Source organism: Amblyomma americanum, chromosome 1 (assembly GCF_052857255.1).
Source record: "Amblyomma americanum isolate KBUSLIRL-KWMA chromosome 1, ASM5285725v1, whole genome shotgun sequence".
NCBI classification, from domain to species: domain Eukaryota; kingdom Metazoa; phylum Arthropoda; class Arachnida; order Ixodida; family Ixodidae; genus Amblyomma; species Amblyomma americanum.
Genome location: NC_135497.1, coordinates 49,073,202 through 49,085,355, shown reverse-complemented (window position 1 = coordinate 49,085,355; position 12,154 = coordinate 49,073,202). Strand labels below are relative to the sequence as shown.

Sequence of the window (12,154 nt, the reverse complement as noted above, 5' to 3'; positions counted from 1 at the left end):
ATGCGAGGTATGTAATATATACAACTCGTTGCAAAATAGCAAATCACGTGATATTGATGGCATACAAATTATTCCAGTTAAATATGTGCTGAACGTAATTGCCCCCCTAATGACTTATATATATAATCTGGCGTTATCAACAGGTTGCTTTCCAAAATTAATGCAGATCTCCAGAGTGATTGTACTTTTCAAGAGTGGCGATAAATACGATATGTCCAACTATCGACCGATTTCTATTCTGCCGATTTTTTCTAAGGGCCTAGAAAGAGTAATTCATAAAAGACTCATGAACTTTTGCAATAAACTTAACCTCATTAATCCGTCACAGCATGGTTTCCGCCCAAACAGGTCTACTGAAACAGCCTTACTAATGCAAAAAGAGATAATCCTGGAGGCACTTGAAAATAGGGAGATGTGCATAGGTGTTTTTGTGGATTTCTCGAAGGCTTTTGATCGTGTAAACCATCAAATACTACTCAACAAGCTAGAAAAATATGGAATCCGTGGCACTGCAGCTTGTCTACTAAAGTCCTACCTACAGCATCGATATGAATGTGTAACAATAGATCAGCATGTTTCAACTCTTCAACCTATAACCACTGGAGTTCCACAAGGAAGCATTTTAGGACCGCTACTGTTTATTGTATACATAAACGACATAACAAATATCAGTAACCTTCCAAAATATGTTCTGTATGCAGACGATACCAGTCTCTTATTTAGTGGCAATAATATTCCATTGCTCATTTCAAACACAAACAGTGTGTTAGAAAAGTTGAAATCGTGGAGCGCAGCAAATTCCTTGATAATAAATAGTAAAAAAACAAAAGCGGTACTTTTTCATTACCGGCAGAGTGCCGTTACATCAGATCTTAGGCTAAAAATAGACAACTCTATTATAGAGGTGGTTGACACAGTAAAAACACTAGGAATTTTCTTTAACAAGAACATGAGCTGGGACCCTCACATTAGCTTCTCTTTAACCAATTTATCAAAGTGCGTCGGAATTCTCGCGAAATTTCGCTCCTATCTACCCGTATCGATTAAATTAATAATATACAACACATAATTCATGTCGTATGTTAACTACTGTTTCCTTGTCTGGGGCTCTACTACTCAAACTAACCTGCACAAGATATACATGCTGCAAAAGAAAGCAGTACGTTATATAGCAAATGTTGACTACCTCGCACATACCGAAGAACTGTTTAAGAGATTCAAAATCATACCCGCTCATAAGCTATACGAATTTTTCTTAGCCATAAGATATAAAAAATCCATTTCTCACGGTGACAATTTCTTGACAGCATTGTCATCCCTCGAAACAAACTCAACGCCATACTCGTTTCGAAAACACGAACGTTGGACCATTCCCTTTTGCCGTACAGAACATGGTCGACAGATGATGCGTCATGCAGTTCCAAGGTTACTAAACAAATTCATCTTTGAACGTTTTTCTCTTGAAACATCTAGTACACAAACTCTAAGAAATCATTTTTTGTAAGCTACTGTATTCCCTTTGTGTGAAAAGTGTGACACGAATGACTTTTGCATCTATGTTAACACCAATGTATTGCGTATTAATGAACATGTACCAAGAGTTTATATCGATTGTTCTGAAATTCCTGTATTATAGGTAGCGTGTGTGGATTTCGTACTTTTTAAAAAAAAAAAAAGTTTTGCCCTTGCTGTACGCCATGTAGGGGGGCTCGGGCTCCCTCAAGCGAAAATCGTTCGCTTTTTGCCTGAGCCTGCCCACATCATAATGATGTAAATAAAACTGACTTGACTTGACTTGAAGCTGGGAAAGGGCAGGGTTAATTGGAGAGACGTGGGAGATGCCTTTGCCCTGCAGTGGGTGTAGTCAGGCTGATGATGATGATGAATAAATTGTTCAGCCTTTGCCTTCTGTAGGCTCCTTGCTGTCAGCTCGATGACATTTATTCTGGCGCTCATTGATTGCCCGGTTTACCCGATATATTGTTTCGGACAAGAGGAGCATCGAAGCATGTCGATAACATTAGACGATGCGCAGTTAAAGCTTGCCTTTATATCGACCCTGATGTCGCCTGTCGCGCCTCTAACAGTATTGCCGCTCTTTAAATGATTTCATATGTCTTGCTGTGAGGACACATCTGCATGCCACGAAACGAGAGAATTGGCACTAAGAGCTATCGCTGCGAAATCGCATTCTGAGCCCCTTTGCACAAGCACTCATCTATCAATACACGCCATCATGATCCAGCAGTACTGTTATCTTCATGATATTTATTGACATTAATAGCCATTGTAATCATCGACATCATCGCTTTGTCTGCTTGCCGGAAAAGCTGCTCCCGGTAGCTCGCGGTGTGTGGCAAAGGCGGGACACTTGTTTCTCTTGTCCTCTCCGTGTCTCCTCCCTTGGTTGGGTTCGGCATGAGCTTATAAGGAATGCTACGGACATGCACCACGCATTAGATATGTGAGAGACTACACTTGGTTCCTACAGGCGGGGCTAGGGCATCGGCGCTCGAGCCGAATAAGGCGAGCGCTAGGTTTGAAATGTATTCAATCTAAACGATGAATTGCAGCAGAAACCGGCGCGGAAGCGAGCAAGCAGGTGGAGAAGTAATGGTGGCGATGTGGCGCCGTTACCGGTGCAGCCTTTGTCCAAATTTTAGAGCACATGGGGTCTGCTTTTAATCTCCGTACAGGGGCTTTTGTAGCGTCTGTGTAAGTCCGAATTTTCAGAAGAGTGAGGTCTAGAATTACTATTCTCTCCACGAGGCCTGTTGATTTATAACAATGCACACTTCATGCATCAAAAGAGCTTCCTTAGCTGTAAACAGTGCACAGCAGGTATACTTTATGTCTGAAATTTACATCATTGCAGTTAGATCCAGTTGATGCCATTTACGCTCCACATTTTTGTGTGTCGACAGCAGCCACTTGAAAGATGACTGGTGAAAGCGTTACCAGCACATACGTCCTAAGGTGTGCATGGTTTTTGAGTTTCCCAGATATTGTGGCGCTCCAATTTTCAACACTTTTCTCCGTCAAACTACCACAGAATAGACGCAGGTGCCGGCGATTAAAACGGCTTTCCTCTGTTCGTAACCTCTTCTCCTCAGGCAACCCCTTACAGTGCTGCTGTCGTCTTCATTGCGGGAACTGTCATGTGAGCTCGTGTCCTTTATAGGATTGGGTCATGCATAGCGATATATGCGCACAGGAGTGTTGCATGCGAGAAAGGCTGCATGTGGTTGGATATTCAATAGAGATTGCCGCTCGGACTCTACCCTGCTTCACTGCAGCAGAATAGGTTCACTGTTGACTGAGAAGCTGTGGCTGCCAGGAAGCAGTGGCACGGCTTATCATCAGGGCCGCATTGCGCGCGTATTTTTTGCAATGTAAGGAAACACTTAATCTCGTGTGCGACATTTATCAATGCTCTTCCGTTTCTATTGATTTTGTTATCAGAAGTGCCCACCGGAGAATACTATCGCTGGAAGCCTGCATACTTCTCGGACGAAACATGGCGCGAACTCCCGGATGACGTCAAGAAGCGCTACGATGGGAACGTCGAAAAAGATGGATCAATAAAGGAAAGGAAAGTTTGTACTCGTTCTAAAAGTTAAATCATATTAATTATAGTTTCTCATCGCTGCTAGAACCTTAGTTGTGTTAGCGTGCGACTGATTTGTCGAGAGCTGTATCATCATTGTAAGATTTGTAAAATCAGGCGTGCAGTGCAAGCATCATTGTTATTGTGGGGTAGTTGAATAGCATCGTGTTTCTAGCATGCCAAAACAGAAACTGGAGAACAGTTGGCTGCGTTTATGCTTCTTTATATGCGTGCTTTTTGGTTTTGTGTGCTTTTGTCTACAGGAAGCCTAGTTGTGGCACTCGGCTTGGAGATGCTATGTGACCAGGCATTGTATGCTCCGAAAACTTCTTATGCCACAAAAGAGTGCGATAAGATCCGGCGACTTGAGCTGCAGACGCTGGCTGTAACTCGGTGGCTCGGCATCCTGTCTGCTAAGGTTGTAAGCAGGAGGAAACGTTTCTCCGTCATCACTTCTGCCAGCCAGGAGTAGTGGTGCAGTAGGAAGCACTGGGGAAGGACCGAAGCGGAGGCGGGAGCAAGAGGTAGCGAAAGAGGGGGACGGGGGGATTCGACATGCTCGAAACGGCAGTAATAGAGTGACTCTCCGCTTAATTTGTGGTCCCGGGTTCGTACCCTGGACCAGGACGAATTTTTCTTCAACCGCGAAGTTCCTGAGAACACTGTATAGCTTTTCTTTGTAGTGGTATGGCTGTGCATGGGTGGATGCCAGTGAGTAATGCACCCTTATTACAAATATACTCCACCTTGGTGGATTCCCCTAAACATCTGATCAGGTATATGTGTGTGTTGTTAATCGAACTCTATGCTGGAAGTTTCGAATGGGAAGCACGCATAGCGAACACGTCTAAAACTGGCGCTACCAGCGCTGGTGCGGATTTTGTGGTTTCGGACATCAGTATTTCCGCTACTGCGACAAGTCTTGTCCAAGTGCCGTAAGGCGAAGCTATCATTCTGCCTTGGCGCGTCCGACCCAGTGACACTCAGTCGTCGCAAAATTATTAGTAATTAGGAAACTGGCACCGCCGAATGGACCTTGTAGGCAACGTGCTAAAAATAGGGTGACGCTAAAGCTATCCCTTCAGGGTATGACGCCACAGCGTTAATGGTTATTTGCTGCAATCTTTCGTAATTAACGCCTCTTTCTAATCACACATACTCATTAGCATGCTTAAGCAGGCACACTAGAACACGTGAAACACATGAAGACACTCGAACTCTTTCCTTAACCAAGTAGAACGAAAGTGCCTCTTTGGCCTAGGGGTAGCGTATCTGACTTGCAACCCATGGGTCATGGCTTCGATTTCCAGTATATTGCAGCAGTTTATATAAAGCATAGTTAATTTACATTCCTACGTGTTACGATGACATTTCAGGCATGCTAAGGCCTCATAGCCAAATATAAATATGGTTTTTGGCCGTTTCCATTTCATAGGGGAACGTGTGACCTTCAGAACGCTGCCGACCAATCCTTAATTAGCGCAACAACGCGCACGGCTTTTCTTCTGAACGTTTGCTTTGCACTGTCGCATTAGCTCTGATTTCCTTTCTTTTTACTTTTGTCTCAGTGCCATTCAAAGTAACTTCATGGTGTACAAACAATGAGACATTTGGCAAGTATAGTATTAAATGATGTGCTTATGAAGAGAAGGATGATCGGTGGCATCATACACAACATAACAAAAGTCATAGTTCAAGAAAAATACTGAATGAGAACCTCAGAAACAGTATTATTTACACACACTCTCTCAGTTTACTTGCCGCTCTCCACTCTAACAAATGCAATCACTCCGATGCACGGTGACATCATACACAACATAACAAAAGTCATAGCTCAAGGAAAAAATATAAAACTTTGCTGGGTGCCGAGTCATCTCGGAATTGACACAACGAGAGAGCAGAACTCTGCGCTTCAAAGGCTCGTGGCAAGCAAATAAAAAAGGAAATATTCTCTTTAAGGATTGCATGAACTCGGTAAATTGTAAAAAAAGCAAAAAATGGCAGTCCGCTTGGGACAATGAAGCGAATTACAATATACACTTTGTAAAACCAGTTTTATGAGAATGGAAGTCCTGCACCCGCTGAGAGCGTTTCAAGGAAGTGATTATCTGCCGTGTCCGTATAACACCCACACATCTAACACATAATTTCCTACTGACGAAATAAGAGAAGCCCAAATGTGAATTATGCGAAGATGAGCTAACAATAAACCATGTTTTATTTTCATGTAGAAAACTTGGAACACTGAGGAAAATGTATTTTGAAGTTTTTTACACTGAACACAGGCAATTTCACCCTTAGGTGAAATTCCACTCTTAGGTGAAGATGCACTTGCTCACATTTCACATATTTTTATGTTTTTAAAGACAGCAGTTTTCAACAAATTGTAGATCTGATAATATTGAGTAATTTATAAGAAGAGACATTTTTAACCACACCTCAGCTGTTTTCTCATTTCTGAGAAGAAGGCTGTGGTCTTTATTCGATTGGTTGGGAGCCTCAACGTCCTTGCACATGCAATGATAGTTGCAGAGGTTACTCGACTTTCGTTAAAGCTTTGTCTTTTCTTTGGCATCACTAGGTAGAAAAACAAACATTTTAGGCCGTCTACACCACCAATCACTTTTTGCAAATTTTATAAAGTTCTGCAGAAAAATTTTCTATACCTTGTGCTTGGCGCATGATGGCCATAGCTGACTACGTGCCATTAAACACAACAATACTTTTTCTCGTCGCCGCATCATGTACGGGCTGCCATATCATCCTGTTACTGTACGGAGTGTCGCGCTTGACTGCTTACTTAATGAGGCCAGTTACATTGTCACAGGACTTTCGGGGTACACACGCCTTGATGCGCTCAAGAGCTTCAGCAAGCTCAATGACCGTTCAGAGCTCCTCGACATGCGCACGCACACGCACCAAACGCGACTTCGCGGCACAAACGCAGGCGGATCCTCAGGCACCATGTACACACATTTCCCACTTTGCCGAGCAAGACGCCACAGCAGGAAACCACGCCACTCACTGAAGGGAAGCCACTTCCACTAAATATCGATGCGCATCTGCGAATGCGGCGCGGCGCTCACTCCCCTCAACTGAACGTGTTCTGTACACGGACGCTGCACTTCCTGCAGACGGCAGCAGCCACACTTGCTATGCGACTGCGTGGTACGGCCAGACAACAGAGAATCAGGGCCGATCCCCCCCCCCCTCCATACATCGGCAGGAGCGCAGTCTAGTAGCTGAGCCAAACTAATGGCCATTTCAGACTATTTGCAGTCGGCTTTCGCACTTTCTTCTGAAACTGAACCCATTCACCGTCGTGTGTGCACGTACTCTCAAGCTGCCTACCGGGCATGCGCCAGCGTTCTTTATATGGACCCTATAATGCAGAACATAAGGCATAACGCATGCCTGCTTCGCGAACGCGGTCAGCATGTAATCATCCATTCGGTAACATGCGCACTTCGCACTTTCCGCGCACTTCGGTATCCATGGAAACGAGAAGGCTCATAGAGTATAGCACGCGCTGATCTCTCTCGCACTGATACTCCTCGTTCCGTCGCTACAACACCTGAGGTAGCAGATCTGATCGCGGAGAGGCCTGTGACGAAACCACTTTGCGCCGCCTTCCTCACTGCTGTGGGCAACCCCCTCTCTATACCTGCGCTTGCTCTGGTGGTATTCACGCGAAGAGAATCGGTCCTGCTGCGGCGGATTCAAACAGGCACCATTCTTAATCCTATCTTGGTGGACCGTTTTCATTGGGACGGCAGGATGCCACCTGTATCTGGTTCCTGGTCGAGGTGCAACTGCGGTGCGAATATGAACTACCTGTTCTGGGAATGTCCTCTGTACACACCACCTCGCCTTCGAGTGCTGGCCACGTTTAAGCAGGAGCCGTGGACTTCTTCCATCTGGACCTGGGCCTGCCCCGATACCTCGTCTCCAGATTGTGCCATCGAGCTCTGGCGGGCACTCCTCGTGTTCATCCATGACTCTGGGGCGTAGCTGGTTGACGAACGGCTCCGCAACGCTCTCGAGAGGCACACAGCCTCCACTTAGCTGCCTCCAGGAAGTTTTAATAAAAAGGAGGCAGCCTTACCCCTTCTCCTTAACAACATTCCCTTCCACCGTAGCGCCTTCGGCGCATTCTAATGTGGAATAAACATGGGCTTCAATCAGTTAGTCGCGTTAATCATAGCATGTACTGAATCTATGACGGTTACTGATGGCCAGCTACAAATCTTTAACTGCAACCAGGCGCCCATCTGTTTCGGCAAAACAAAAAATTGAAGAGACAGGTAACGCGAAAGCGTAATGGATTACTTCCCATATATGCAAGCGGTCATTCTCTACTTTACATTCACAGACCCCTGGTAGTCCTCATACTCCTCCTGGCGCAGTGGTGCGGCGGTTAAGCGATCCACCACTGCCCTACGATGGCAGGCGCTTCCATGTTCTTGAGCCTTGTGCGCTATAGGTTGCTCTTTCCGAGCAACCAATAGTTAATTTAACTACCACCTGCCACGGTAGGCAGTTTGCTAACAATCTGGTTGGCAGGCTGTGAGGACGCTGTAAGGTCACGAGACCTCCCAGGCCCACCAGCCTCCATGGTTGCTTTCTGGGCACCATCTGCCGGACCAATGCCCGTGATTTTAGAGCGTGAGACTACTTCTCGCGTTTTGTAACCCTGGGTAATGCGTTATAATGGCAAATCGTAACCTAGTGATTGCCGCGGTAACCGACGTGGTTACGTAATGGAATAAAATAAGAGATAAAGAAAATTTATTGAAAAACACGAATACGTAGCTTACAAGGATTCAAATAAGAGTCGAGCAAACAGAGGACACGGGGCATGCAGAGGTAGTGCGGTACAGGAGGAAAAAGTCTCGAAATCAAAAATCACAACTTTGTGCAAGCAGATCTTATGGACTTCATTCATACATTTTGAAGGAAAGAAAATGAAATAAACTCCCGCGGGAGCCCCGGCCACAGAGCATATTGAATTCTGCGCAGTCAATGGTCCTTTGAGCTCTCACATAAACAAGGAGAGACGCAGGCCTGTGACTTCACAAGCCAAACAAGATTAGCTGTAAAAACCTACAGGGCAATTGAGAGAAAGGGTTCGCCTAAAGTGTAGCAAATGCATAGATTAATATCTTGCCCCTAGTGACACGGCACACTTCCTGAGTTTGATGTGTGGCATCAACCACCTGCGGAGGAAGCTGTGCTCTCCAAGGGTAAGGAGTTGGCTATCTAGGTAGCCCCATAAAATCACCGAGAGATGGACGTGCTACCATCAGGAACACGAGCCGACGTGGTTGGCGCAATTATACGGCAGCATTCCTGTTTTTCCAAAGGATCAGACCGATGAGCCGCATCAAGAGGCTCGAACTTCCCGCGCGGTTTTTTAGCGATAGCTACAATACGCCAGCCACTTCGCGAGGTCAGCGTGGCACCACTGGTCTGCCAGCTGTGCGCATGCGCAGTGACGTCATAGCCCGCAGCTGGTGTGCTCGCCGCTGTGCCGACGGCAGAGCAGACACCGGCGGCCTCGTCAGTTGTGCGCATGCGCGGAGTGAGGACAGAGCACGCAGCTGGTGTGCGCGCCGCGCGCGTACATTATGCTAGCATTGCTAGCTAGCATTATGCTGGCATTTAATATCTGATTTAATATCTGCTACGGGTCCCATTTGGGCCCAAGATATTAAACTCATTTTTGGAAATGTGGCGGAGTGCTTGAAGCTTGCATCACCTCTGCCACAGGTTGGCCTAGTATTGCATTGCCTCCGGTATCGGCCTGGGGCATAATAGCGCGCGTCTTTTCTTTCACTTTTTGCTCTCCTATCTTTAACTCTCCTACTTTCAGCACGTGGCAGCGATTGTGGCTCAACTAGAGCTAGTGGGCAGGCCTGTGCACTTTCCTCTACATTTTTCCTGACAACAACAGCAAGCAAGCAAGCGGCGCCATGGCTGCCGTGGCAGCTGCCGGCGGCGTGGCGCGCCGGCGAAAGCGAGTGGGGGCGGAGTGGAGAGGGGGAGAGGGTGAATCCATGTCTAGGGACGAAGATGGAAAAGGAACTCCAAGCTAAACACAGCGGCGAAAGACTGACTTTGCAATTCGACTGAGCGAGTTGCACTCGGCCAGCTGTAGCTATCGCGTAACTCCAGGTTTAACCAGAGCTAAACAACAGCTATTTATTTTTCCTTTGCGCGACACAGGGATGGAAAAAGCGCGTGAATCTAAACGGCTCAGTGTGCTAGCCACAACACACTCTTCAAGGATATTTGTTTGTGCCTCAGCCTGAGCACAGTTCATGCAGCGCGAGTCTGGAACCAAGCGCCAGGAGTGGAGCCTGTCTTTGGTGGGGAGCATGCCCCACTCGGCGCGCCACCGGAAGTCCCTCTCCGCGTGCGGTAGGTTGCTACAAAGGGCGTCCGCCGATTTCGGGTCAGGCGCGCCCGTCTGCCGAATGCCCAGCGGTGAATCAGAGAAACAGAGGGCCGCACGAAGTCTGGATGCACTCATGGCGCGTCAAGCCCCACCCGGAAACATCTCTTCCCGAAGCGGCGTAGAAGGCAAGAGGAGTGAGCGCCGTTGGTGCGCTGATGCCGAGACCGCGCGGTACCAGGACCCGCCGCCTACTTCCGAGCCTGTACAGCAGTAAAGGCGGCCCCACATAGTCCAACTGGTCCACAAGTTCTGCTGTCCATTTTACGCCCGGCAAAAAGTATTAGACCGATTTCACAAAGCGCACTGCGCCTGCATGCGCTTACCGGAAGCGACCAAGCCGCCATCTTACCTACAGTCCTTCTCCGCGCCACCTGTGCAGCAGCCCGATTCATTAGTGCTTTGAAGCGCTTTTGATTTGCTTGCAGTAGCTTTCCTTAGCGGTATTTAACACATTTTGCTAAAGGAACCCGATGCGGGTGCACATCTAAGATGGTAGCAGCTGTTTCGACGCGGGCAGCTCGTGTGCGCAGCATGGCCGCTGCAGTTGTCAGCTTGCAGTGGTGCAGGTCTTGATCAAAACCCGCTTGCCCCACATTCCCGTGATCTACCAGACCAACTTTGTTGCGCATGCCGATACAAGCGTTTTAACCTGTTCAGACGATGTTCGTGTTTCTGGCCACTTGATTTCCCGGTAATTTCCCGACTGTCAATATGGCAGATACGTCACGATTTTTGTCTACTTTTTCGTTTGTGCTTCTTTACTTAAAAAATAAATGAAAGACACTTAGTTTTTCTTTTTATTTTAGCGACAACCTTATTATACCGAATAAGCAGAGTTTTAACGTCATGTTTTACTGAATTCTCTGTGATATTATACAGAACGAGCCCAATCTAAAGCGTGAGCTTCCTTCCGGCCGCCGGCGAGTGCACTCGCCGGCGGCCGGGGTCTCTCACCAGGCCCTTTGTTCTCGCCCGTCGGCGTCCTCCGAGGCCCTCGCTTCCACTACGCGCGCCCTACTTCGGCCCGCTACCTTGGATTACTCAAGAAACCCAAGAAACCTTGCTGCGCCTCATATTCTGTGGTCCTACATCAGCTAAACTCCTACGCCCCTGCACTGCAGTGGTTTACCCAGCAGACTTTCCCTCCTCCTTCGAACGGTTTACCACGGTGCAGTGTCCGCGTGTGTCTGCTGCTCGGACATCTCCCTGTGGATTCTGGACGAACGGGGACTTTTTCGCGCGCACCTCGTGTGCCTGCTTTCCCCTCCTGCCTCAATGGCAACTTTGTCCTTCGGGGCTTCCTAATATCCTCTTTCCCTCGCGCCATTCTGGCCCGCTCTCATTCTCCTGCCTTCACAGCACTCCTTTGCGAGTAATTTCTACTCCCCCTACCCGCGCGCCTCTCCGGCCCGCTTTCCTCACTCGGGCGCTACTTATGCCCCCTTATTGCGGTTTTTTCCCGCATTCCACTTTCACGGCTTCTTATTCAGTCGTCCTCCTTTTCTAATCTCAATTCTGCCCCTCTGTGGCTATAGCGTGCGGGCAGTCCGCTTTTCGGCGCATTTTCCGGGCGTTCTCGTTGTTGCGCGTGCGCCCAGGGGTTGGCCGCAGTTGACGGCACACACGGGGTGCGTGCACGCGTACTTCGCTATCTAAGGGCGGTAGTCTGCGTTGTCGCGTTCGCGATGGGAAGCCCCCGGACTCATCCGCTTCTGCCGCCACCGCTTCGCTCCGTCGGGCGCCTCGCTGCACTTGCCCTCCCGGTCCGTTCGCCACGCTGCGATTCTGTTCGCGCGCTCTTTTCGCACGGGGCTATACTCTCTTCTAGATTTCCTCGCTCCCTTTCTTCAGTGCGCGCAACTACACTGCCCGCCATCCGCCCACGTGGTACTCCCAAATTTTCCTGCCGTCAAGGCATTCCCTGCGGGTGTTCACACCTCGCCCTTTTCGGCGCGCCTCAACGGCCCGCTTTTTCTTTGTGTCCATCAGACCCCCACCCTTCGAGCGCACTTCGTGCCCTCTAATTTCTCTTTTGCGCCTCTCTTGTTGCATTTCCTTGTAAAACTTACGTCCGCCCTCTAAGGCATTCC

General features: G+C 48.0%; 2 pseudogenes; both read left to right on the top strand.

Annotated features, from left to right (window-relative positions):
- The first annotated feature begins 6,337 nt into the window (after nucleotides 1-6,337).
- LOC144135498 (uncharacterized) lies at nucleotides 6,338-7,672 on the top strand (annotated as a pseudogene).
- A 1,570-nt stretch (nucleotides 7,673-9,242) lies between these two features.
- On the top strand, nucleotides 9,243-9,419 carry LOC144116650 (U2 spliceosomal RNA; annotated as a pseudogene).
- The last annotated feature ends 2,735 nt before the right edge of the window (nucleotides 9,420-12,154 follow it).